The sequence below is a fragment of the Fundulus heteroclitus genome, unplaced genomic scaffold, assembly GCF_011125445.2.
Source record: "Fundulus heteroclitus isolate FHET01 unplaced genomic scaffold, MU-UCD_Fhet_4.1 scaffold_58, whole genome shotgun sequence".
In the NCBI taxonomy this organism is placed as follows: domain Eukaryota; kingdom Metazoa; phylum Chordata; class Actinopteri; order Cyprinodontiformes; family Fundulidae; genus Fundulus; species Fundulus heteroclitus.
The window spans coordinates 1,510,133-1,521,418 of record NW_023397011.1 but is presented as its reverse complement, the minus strand read 5'-3'; the positions used below and the strand labels follow the sequence as shown (position 1 = coordinate 1,521,418).

The 11,286-nt window shown below is 45.1% G+C and overlaps 1 long non-coding RNA gene across 1 annotated transcript; it reads right to left on the bottom strand.

Moving 5' to 3' along the window:
* Positions 1 to 1,671: 1,671 nt before the first annotated feature.
* On the bottom strand, positions 1,672 to 2,568 carry LOC118561180. The gene is made up of 3 exons (XR_004929842.1): positions 2,471 to 2,568; positions 1,762 to 1,763; positions 1,672 to 1,715 (listed from the first exon to the last, which is right to left on the bottom strand). It is a non-coding gene; the product is annotated as an uncharacterized LOC118561180 (long non-coding RNA).
* Between the last annotated feature and the right edge of the window lie 8,718 nt (positions 2,569 to 11,286).

Sequence of the window (11,286 nt, the reverse complement as noted above, 5' to 3'; positions counted from 1 at the left end):
GGCGCATTAACATGACCTTCTTCAGGAGGCTGAGAAGCTGGCAATATGTTTCCTTATGTTTGCATTTTTACTTATATTAATTACATGGTTTTGTGATAAAAATGATTCTAATGTCCTTAAGCGTGTTTCTACTGTTACTGTGTTAAATTCAGCTGATCCAACCATCACTCAGGCTTTTAAGACACCTCATTTGCAAAGAGGGGTAAAACAACATGTTATTGCTCATCATGGCGTGACTGACAATCTCTGGTGGCAATTAGCAGCTACTACTGCTCGAAAGGTTACAAATGGTAATTGTTATGTTTGCACCCGCTTGCCGCAAGCAACTCAGGGGTCATCTTTACTCCAACCATGGCCAGTTAACATCACCACTGTGTTATAATTTTTTTCTGCCTGTACAACAGCGCCCCGTAACAGGTCCCATATCCTGGGGGCTTCTAAACCCCTGAAACATTTTCCCTGGGCAATTAATTTTTGTCATCATTCTGTGCGCTTCCCTTATGGTTTCTCAAATGCTACAAATGTTAGTGTTGCGGGTTCTGTTATGACCCATTCAGTGTCATCACATATACCAGTGGGTGCCCAGAATCGCAGGAAGAGGGGAACCAGGATATCAATGGGACGCGAGATAGCCTCAGCAATTCTTCCTGGGTATGGTGCTGTTAGTAATGCTGAAGCCATTAACAGACTGGCTGCAGATTTAGAGAACTTGACAGCTTTAGTGGATGAGGGATTTCAAAGCTACGCCCCGGAATCGAAGGCCCTAAGATTAACTTCCTTACAGAACCGCATGGCTTTGGACATGTTACTGGCAACACAAGGGGGCGTCTGTAAGGTCATTGACTCAGAGTGCTGTACTTATATTCCAGACTCTTCATCAAACATAACTTCTATCCAGCAACACCTGTATGATTTATTTAACTCCATGGTTAAAGTTGATTCTCCCTCAGCTGAATATGACGTATGGCCGTGGCTTACAGGGAGTGAATGGCAGTCAATCTTGGTTCGTATTTTCACCCCAGTCCTAGTGGTCATTGCCCTGCTGATTGTTTTGTCGGCCTGCTTAATCCCTCTGGTTAAACGAATGTTAACTTCTGCAGTATCAGTTAGCTTCTTTACAGGTCAACCGGATGCAGAAACTGGTGGTTTTTTCCCGAGAACCATGCCCAAGAAGTTGAAAGTTCTGATCTTAGTAATGATGATACTTCTGATCTGAGTGATTATGACGATGGTGATTATGATAATAATGATTGTGATGTTAATGATTGTTGTGATATTACCGCCAGGATCATCAAAATAATTGATCTCAGATTGAATTCTGAACAGTGGCAGGGTCACAAAGGAATTCCACTCTGCCCATAACACGAGACTCTCAAGGCTTGGGCGGCCCTTTTTTCCAACAGGAGGTCAGCTGTGACCGTTGACCGGAGATAAAACCTTCCTCCCACAGACAAAGAACTTCTCTTCTCTTCGCTCTTCTCCTGACTCCAAGCTGCTGAGACACACACCTCCAAACCCTCTGAGGACCAGTACTCAAGGAGAGGGGGGAGCCATGTGACTGAAGGCCTCCGGGAACCATCGATGGGGCCTGGAAGAGGCCGCGAGCTGAGTGAGAATGAGCCTTTCTGAAACTCAGTTCCTCCCTGGCATAGGGAGAAACCAGGGGCGGATCCAGGATTTTTCAAAGGGGGGTGAGCACCTAAGGGTCATGGGGTCTGTGATGGCCACACCTGCAGCCACACAGTCGGTAACCTCACAAACCACTTTTTCACTTTAAGTTTGCACATACTGTATACATACGTTAATTTGTTTGGTTTTTAGTGTGACAATATTGAAGTACATTAGTTCCAATTGTAGCGCGCACATTTGGTTAACTTTTGTATATTTAATTTTGTTACATGCTTAACATCTGTTTGTTTTCTTTTTTTTGGTGTTGTGGGGAGTGCCTCCAACTGGGCTGAAGCAGAGGACTCTGGCTGGCACACTCCAATCCCTGATTGACACTGATTGGGTGGTACCATCTGGAGTTCCACTAGGGGGGAGAAGACCATGGAGTCCTTATTTTAATTCTGTGGCATAATCTTTCTTTTGCTTTTGTGATTTATTTATTTTGCTAATTTTTAGTTATTAGTCATTTAAGTTTAATCCTTAAACCAACTGTGTTTAGTTATCTTTGTTGTTGCATAGATGTTCCCTTTCCCTCTTCCTCAGTGTTAGTCTGGTCTGATCAGCCAGTATTTAAGCCCCCTTTGTTTGTTGTATGTCAGGTCAGTTTGTTTGTTTGAGCAGTTAGTTTGAGGTTTTTGTTATGTTTAACTTTGATATTTTTGGCTTGAGTTAGCGTCTTTATTTGACCTCTTTTAAGGGCCCTATAATTATTGTTTGAAATTTTTGTTACTTTGGGGAAATAAAACCCAGTTTTTTGAAAGTTACAACTGTGTCCTCATGCTTGACCGGCTCGGTCCCTCACAGGGTCAAGGGTCATGGGGTTGAGACAATGTGAGGCTAAATGACCAAAGAATGCCATCTTTACTCTTTCACACTACCCTAATTATTCATCTAAGGGAGTTTTAATTTATAATAATTTTAATGGATGAACATAAGTGGAATTAGCATTATTACCTTATTGTAATTGAAAATGGGTTTTTAAGTCAAAATCTCGTGCTTTTTACAGCATGCACAAGGTTAAAAAGTAGTTTGAAGAAAAAATTATCCTTAACAATTAATCAAACAAAGTTTTTATTTATTTCCAAAAATGATATTTATACAGAAAATTAAATAAAAAGACCCAAGGACTTAAGAACAGTTTGGTATGGTTCAAGTGATAAAGGAGTTTTAAAAATATACATGTATTTTAACACCTCTCTGGTGGGGAAGGAGCCTGAGCTTGTGCGCGAGGTTGAGAGGTTCCGACTAGAGATAGTCGGACTCACCTCGACGCACCGCTCTGGCTCCGGAACCAGTCTCCTTGAGAGGGGCTGGACATTCTTCCACTCTGGAGTTGCCCATGGTGAGAGGCGCCGAGCTGGGGTAGGCATACTTGTTGCCCCCCATCTCGGTGCCTGCACGTTGGGGTTTTCCCCGGTGAACGAGAGGGTGGCCTCCCTCCGCATCCGTGTGGGGGGACGGGTTCTGACTGTTGTTTGCGCTTATGCGCCAAACAGCAGTTCAGATTACCCACCCTTTTTGGAGTCCTTGGAAGGGGTACTGGAGAGTGCCCCTCCTGGGGACTCCCTCGTTTTGCTGGGGGACTTCAACGCTCACGTGGGCAATGACAGTGGGACCTGGAGGGGCGTGGTTGGGAGGAATGGCCCACCTGATCTGAACTCGAGTGGTGTTTTGTTGTTGGACTTCTGTGCTCGTCATGGATTGTCCATCACAAACACCATGTTCAAGCATAAGGGTGTCCATATGTGCTCTTGGCACCAGGACACCCTAGGTCGCAGTTCAATGATCGACTTTGTTGTCGTTTCATCTGACCTGCGGCTGCATGTCTTGGACACTCGGGTGAAGAGAGGGGCGGAGCTCTCCACCGACCACTACCTGGTGGTGAGTTGGCTCCGATGGCGGGGGAGGAAGCCGGTCCGACCGGGCAGGCCCAAACGTACTGTGAGGGTTTGCTGGGAACGTCTGGCGGAGTCCCCTGTGAGGCGGAGCTTTAACTCCCACCTCCGGGAGAACTTTAAACACGTCCCGAGGGAGGCGGGGGACATTGAGTCTGAATGGACCATGTTCCACGCCTCTATTGCTGAGGCGGCTAGTCGGAGCTGTGGCCGCAAGGTTGTCGGTGCATGTCGTGGCGGCAACCCTCGAACCCGCTGGTGGACACCAGCGGTGAGGGAAGCCGTCAAGCTGAAGAAGGAGTCCTACCGGGCTTTTTTGGCCTGTGGGACTCCGGAAGCAGCTGATGTGTACCGGCAGTCGAAGCGGCAGGCGGCTCGGCTGGTCGCCGAGGCAAAAACTCGGGCGTGGGAAGAGTTCGGAGAGGGCATGGAGAAAGACTTCCGTACGGCTTCGAAGCGATTCTGGTCCACCATCCGGCGTCTCAGGAGGGGGAAGCAGTGCAGTACCAACACTGTTTACAGTGGGGGTGGTGTGCTGCTGACCTCGACTCGGGACGTCGTGCGTCGGTGGGCGGAATACTTCGAAGACCTCCTTAATCCCACCAACACGTCTTCCATTGAGGAAGCAGAGCCTGAGGACTCTGGGTCGGGTTCTCCCATCTCTGGTGCTGAGGTTGCAGAGGTTGTTAAAAAGCTCCTCGGTGGCAAGGCTCCGGGGGTGGATGAGATTCGCCCTGAGTACCTTAAGGCTCTGGATGTTGTGGGGCTGTGTTGGTTAACGCGGCTCTGCAACATTGCGTGGACATCGGGGGCAGTTCCCCTGGATTGGCAGACTGGGGTGGTGGTCCCCCTATTTAAAAAGGGGGACCGGAGGGTGTGTTCCAACTACAGAGGAATCACACTCTTAAGCCTCCCTGGTAAGGTCTATTCAGGGGTTCTGGAAAGGAGGGTCCGTCGGATAGTCGAATCTCGGATTCAGGAAGAGCAGTGTGGTTTTCGTCCTGGCCGTGGAACACTGGACCAGCTCTACACCCTCAGCAGGATTCTTGGGGGGGCATGGGAGTTTGCCCAACCAGTCTACATGTGCTTTGTGGATCTGGAGAAGGCATTCGACCGTGTCCCCCGGGGGATCCTGTGGGGGGTACTCCGGGAGTATGGAGTACCGGACCCTTTAATAAGGGCTGTCAGGTCTCTGTACGACCGGTGTCAGAGTCTGGTCCGCATTGCCGGCAGTAAGTCGGACTCGTTTCCGGTGAGAGTTGGACTCCGCCAAGGCTGCCCTTTGTCACCGATTCTGTTCATAACTTTTATGGACAGAATTTCTAGGCGCAGCCAAGGTGTTGAGGGGATCCGCTTTGGTGGCCTTAGGATTGCGTCTCTGCTATTCGCGGATGACGTGGTCCTATTGGCTTCATCAGGGCGTGATCTACAGCTCTCACTGGAGCGGTTCGCAGCCGAGTGCGAAGCGGCCGGGATGAAAATCAGTGCCTCCAAATCCGAGACCATGGTCTTGAACCGGAAAAGGGTAGAGTGCCTTCTCCGGGTTGGGGAGGATGTCCTGCCCCTAGTGGAGGAGTTCAAGTATCTTGGGGTCTTGTTCACGAATGAGGGGAAGATGGAGCGGGAGATCGACAGGCGGATTGGTGCAGCGTCTGCTGTGAAGCGGGCGCTGTACCGATCCGTTGTGGTGAAGAGAGAGCTGAGCCAAAAGGCGAAGCTCTCGATTTACCGGTCGATCTACGTTCCTACCCTCATCTATGGTCACGAGCTTTGGGTCGTGACCGAAAGAACGAGATCCCGGATACAAGCGGCTGAAATGAGTTTTCTCCGTAGTGTGTCTGGGCTCTCCCTTAGAGATAGGGTGAGGAGCTCAGTCATCCGGGGAGGACTCAGAGTAGAGCCGCTGCTCCTCCACGTCGAGAGGAGCCAGTTGAGGTGGCTCGGGCATCTGATCAGGATGCCTACTGGACGCCTCCTTGGAGAGGTGTTCCGGGCACGTCCCACCGGGAGGAGACCCAGGGGAAGACCCAGGACACGCTGGAGGGACTATGTCTCCCGGCTGGCCTGGGAACGCCTTGGGATTCCTCCTGAGGAGCTGGCCCAAGTGGCTGGGGAGAGGGACGTCTGGGCCTCCCTACTGAAGCTGCTACCCCCGCGACCCGACCCCGGATAAGCGGAAGACAACGGACGGACGGACGGACGGATGTATTTTAACAATATATTTTAACCATATAAACTATATTAATAAAAAAAATACGTAGAAAGACCCAAGGACTTAACAGTTTGGTATAGTTCAAGTGATAAAAGATTTTTTAACATATTTTAACAAGACAAACCATGTTGAGGAAAAAAAAATCTTTAAATTAAGTTAAACCAATGAACATGTACGGTGAAGTTAAACCATAAGCCTATAATAGAACTGTAAGACTTGACAAAGAATATTGTTCTCTTCTACAACACCTTTAACTTTATGATGACAATGATAATGTAGCAAAGCCACAAACCTTTTCTGTCCCATTGTTGACCTCAGCAAAGTTTTCACTGCTTTAAGGCCTGAGTTAGCATGTTCCACAGAAGCACTCGTAGACAGAAGGTGAAGAATCATATAAATGTTTGGGTAGCACTTCATATTTGTTATCCTTAGAATTTCAGGGAGAGAGCTGGGATTTTCCACTGATGACCACTTTGTGTGCCACAACTTCACTTCCTGATGGTAGATCATCTTTATATGATGTAAAGATCTCTTTCTCACTCTCATCGTTCATCATATGCAAGTTGCTTGGCAATAGTTTTAAGCCTAGTATGTTTTCATAAAGGAGACCATTCTTAGTTTTAACAATAAAACGCATGTGGCACTAAAAGGTTTAGATCAGACAATACACACTACACAATAACTATTGTATGCGTGCCAATGTCCACTATTTTTTTTTTTACTTTACACTCTTTGTTTCATTACTTTTCAAAAACTGTGCAACAAAAATATATTTTTAAACTTTCCCATTACTGGAAATAGTTTTCCTGAAATTGCACTACTTTACAACTTTACACAACTTGTGAGAACCCCATGTTTTCTCATTATCAAAATTTTCTAACGATCATCATACCTTTTTTCTGTGGGGAGAATATAAGATTAAGGTTGATCCATACTCCAATCTGGAAGGTGGCGGTAATGCACCTAAAAGTTGTTTGCCAACCACTATTAAAAAAGAGAAGAAGAAATAGTAGTAGAAGAAGAACAGGCTCGTCACTGCGCGCTGTTGTCCAAGATGGCCACGACCGGTGCGGCAGAGAGTGATGGATTAATTAGCGATAGTGATGGAGTTTCATGGATTTATCATCATCATCTGAGAGCGATTTGGAATATATAGAAGACTTTCTTGACAGCAACCTGATTTTTGACGAAATCCAGCCATACCAGTTTGAGGCAAGGAGACCAAAAAGGAACGATGTGAGTTGAATCTGTGCTGCGGCAGCATCTCCTTATTTTTGTGATGTTTTTTCACTTTTAACCGATGTATCGCAACATCAAACTGCCATGCATGTGGGAATTGTTGCTTCAACAATAGCGCTTGAAAATTTCAATGGTGAAGTCCTCTGGAAATCCGAAATAATTGTTGTTTATCACCTCTGCTAAGAAACAATACAGGATGTGACGTCAGGCCGTTATTACTGCCCATATTTGGGCACTAAATGCCGCCCGCAGTATCGGTGATTGCGACGACAATTTATGCCGCGCCGGCGTCACAGTGCGTTCTAAATGACAGGTACTGGCTTTTAATCGTAATTCTATGAAGGATGTTTAAAATTTCAGGCTCTTTAAAAAAATACTTTTGGTCTCCAAAAGGGGGGTGCGCGCGCCCCCTGCGCCCCCGCCTGAATCCGCGCCTGGAAACTGCCAGCCGATTCAAAGATAAGTCTCTCACTTCTGCTTAAAACAGATGCCGAAGTGAAGGAATCCGTCTATGCCAGCTTTGCTCTGCTTTCTCAGCGCACCACAGACGGAGCTGGTTCCAGGCAATGCAGAGCTAAAAAGCCGGCACAGAAGCAACGTCCCCATGCCGAGGAGAGATCTGCTCAAATTGGACTGCAACCGGGGTCAGAGTCTGCCTGGAGGACCAGGCCTCCAACTCAGACCACGCCGTTAGCCACATGCTGCTGCAAGGCTAACGCTAGCCTGTCAAGAGCTAGCCCGCTAGCGCCAGCCAACAACTTCCCTCCTTCAACGTTCCTCCCGTGAATGGCCAAAACTGGACCGAACTGACACGAAACAAAGAACAGAGGTTTGGGCAGCGGTCTAAGGATGAAGTTAAAAAGGTTTATTGGGAAATGTCTTGTGAACCGTGTGTACCTGGCGTTTTGAACAAAGGCTAGCAATATAGCATTGCTAGCATTTGGTACCATGTTACTGTCGAGTGCGTTTTAAGGTTTTACCACAAAGGTTACCTCCACAAGGGTTTCATACATTGATGGGACATTAATGTTTATGTTATCCAGCCACTCAATATGACTAAAATTAAAGCAAAAGCTTTCATTTGTTTACGCCGAGCGTCCGCTAGCTAACAGGATATTAGCCTTGCTAACATCCGGTTTCAGACAGTTCAGAAGGAGTTCGTTTTAAAGCATAAGGTGTAACTGTTCTGCGCCGGCATCCTCCGATTGTGTTATGAGCCTTATTCCCGCATCAATATGGTATATTAATGCCGGTTTTCAAGACAATTTTGATAACTATAGATTTTAACCAGGTTAGCGATGATCGCTGTAGCGCCCCCTAGCAGGCGCCCCCTAGCAGGCGGAGGCATAAACAAAGGCAAGCGAAATGATTTTACAGGACAAAACGGTCCTCAGAATATTATTTCAACAAATAATGTTTTGTTTGACTTGGGCTTTGCATTGTGTACCAGTTTTTTGCTACTCCTGTGGGTAGTTTATTCCTGGGGTTCCCCTGCCCCGCCCTGAAACAGATGAGCGGTTGGGAATCACTATGTGTCACTTGAAGTGCCTCTCCGGGCTGCCTGGTTTGCTGACCCTCTATTAGGGGATTGATTTACTTAAAGATTTATTTTACACTCGCAGCATATACCTAGAATTCACAAATTTACCACTTACAACCAGCCACAAAGATTATACCAATCACAGTAATATAAACTGGCTTTATTGAACATTAGATCACTGTCAGGAAAATCCTTTCTAATCAATGACTTCATTACTGACCATAATCTTGATGTTGTTTTAACAAAACATGGTTACATAAATGTAATGAGACACCTATTCTGATAGTTGATACCTCCAAACTACAATTTTTGTTGTGAAAGCAGATAGCAAAGGAAAGGTGGAGGAGTAGCCATTTTGTGTAGTGATTACCTAAAATGTAAAAAGATGTTTCTGGGCAAATCTGATTCTTTTGAATATTTGGCTCTCCGGGAAAAGAACCTGGTATTAAATATTTTCTTGAATCTTTACAGGCCTCCTAAGTCCAAATCAAACTTTTTAAAATATTTTAATGTCCTCCTTAAGACTGTTAAATTATTGTGGGAGATTTCAACGTTCACTTTGACAATACTGAAGGCAGAGGTGCAAAAGAACTGACACTTAGAAATTTTGGTTTGACTCAAATTGTTAAACAGCCAACACACAAACATGGGAAATATTTTAGACTTGATCATCAGTAAGGGTCTAAACATTTCTAATGTCAATGTAACTGCTGTTGCTCTATCTGACCACTTTTCCGTTACCTTTGAAACCATAATTTCCAGTGGTAGTTAGCCAAAAAGACATAAGAAAACATAGCATAACATCTTTAAGTACGATGCCACGGAAACTTTTAAGCAAGCTTACTCTTCTATTTTCACTTTGTCCTGTAACTCAGTTGATAAACTAGTAGATAACTTTAATTCTAAAGTTTAAGACATCATTTACTCATTGCTCCAATTAAAGTGAAGGTTGGTTCTGGGAAGAAAAAAATCTCTGGAGAGTTGCTCCACCAGTTGGAACTGAAACTCTTCATCCTCACTCCCATGACTGGCATTATTCTGTCCTTCTGCATTAACTATACGACATTGACTAAAACTGGCCTCTAAGCTTCAACTAACAATAACAGCAACAATAATAAACATTATAAAATGAACAGTGTTAGAACAAAATACAATAAAAAAAACAGGAAAGCGTTAATCACACAAACACAGTAAGGGAATTACTCTACTTATTTCTATTTTTTCCTGGGGTTGTAAAAAAATAGTTAATGTAGAAACACAACAGGAAAACAGGACGTAGCCTATAGTTATTAAAATAGTATCCTTTGAACACAGACTCTTCCCTGTAATTATTTCTTTTCCTGGTCAGCCAGTATGGGTTGACATTCATTTTAATTAATAAAGCAGGGTAATTATTTATACATAGAGTGTAACCTTTAATGTTCTGTCACCTGAACAGATCCTAAACATTCTCATCTGCCAAGTCTGGGACGGGATGGTAAAGAATGAATGCTAACCTCTAGTAATGGTGATAAACTAGTAGATAACTTTAATTCTAAAGATTAGAGGGACAGTCTGTACATCCATATCAAGTTCAGTACCATAGCTGTCTCCAACTAGAACAGATTTTGGCAAAATGTCCCAATTTTGCCAAATAAACTACACAAACTTAGAAGAAATTGCACACTAAGTTCTTCCTAACCTTGCCTGCGGTATTCTCGTGGTATTTGTGTGTGTTTACATGAGAATCCATCTTGTACCCCTCCGGCTTCATTTGTTTGTTTCCGAACCAAAATTGGTTCGGGCTAATCACATTGCAGTATTGTGGAAGGCGGGACATAACAGTGAGATGAAAGCAATAATTGATGAGCCCACAGCTGAACCAACATAAACATGGCAGTGCAGGAGGACGCATGCGTAGCTGCTGCTATCACATCTGTTTTGTAAGAATTAAGAATTTCTTCTTTGAAAGAAGAACAGCATGAAGTGAATTAACTACCTTACCATCTTGGGGTTTCTCTTAAAGCCTGCTGCTTACGTTTTAATATGATATATATATACACTCACCGGCCACTTTATTAGGTACACCTGTCCAACTGCTCGTTAACACTTAATTTCTAAGCAGCCAATCACATGGCGGCAACTCAGTGCATTTGGGCATGTAGACATGGTCAAGAGAATCTCCTGCAGTTCAAACCGAGCATCAGTATGGGGAAGAAAGGTGATTTGAGTGACTTTGAACGTGGCATGATTGTTGGTGCCAGAAGGGCTGGTCTGAGTATTTCAGAAACTGCTAATCTACTGGGATTTTCACGCACAACCATCTCTAGGGTTTACAGAGAATGGTCCGAAAAAGAAAAAACATCCAGTGAGCGGCAGTTCTGTGGGCGGAAATGCCTTGTTGATGCCAGAGGTCAGAGGAGAATGGCCAGACTGGTTCGAGCTGATAGAAGGGCAACAGTGACTCAAATAACCACCCGTTACAACCAAGGTGGGCAGAAGAGCATCTCTGAACGCACAGTACGTCTAACTTTGAGGCAGATGGGCTACAGCAGCAGAAGACCACATCGGGTCCTTTCAGCTAAGAACAGGAAACTGAGGCTACAATTTGCACAAGCTCATCGAAATTGGACAATAGAAGATTGGAAAAACGTTGCCTGGTCTGATGAGTCTCGATTTCTGCTGCGACAGTCGGATGGTAGGGTCAGAATTTGGCGTCTACAACATGAAAGCATGGATCCATCCTGCCTTGT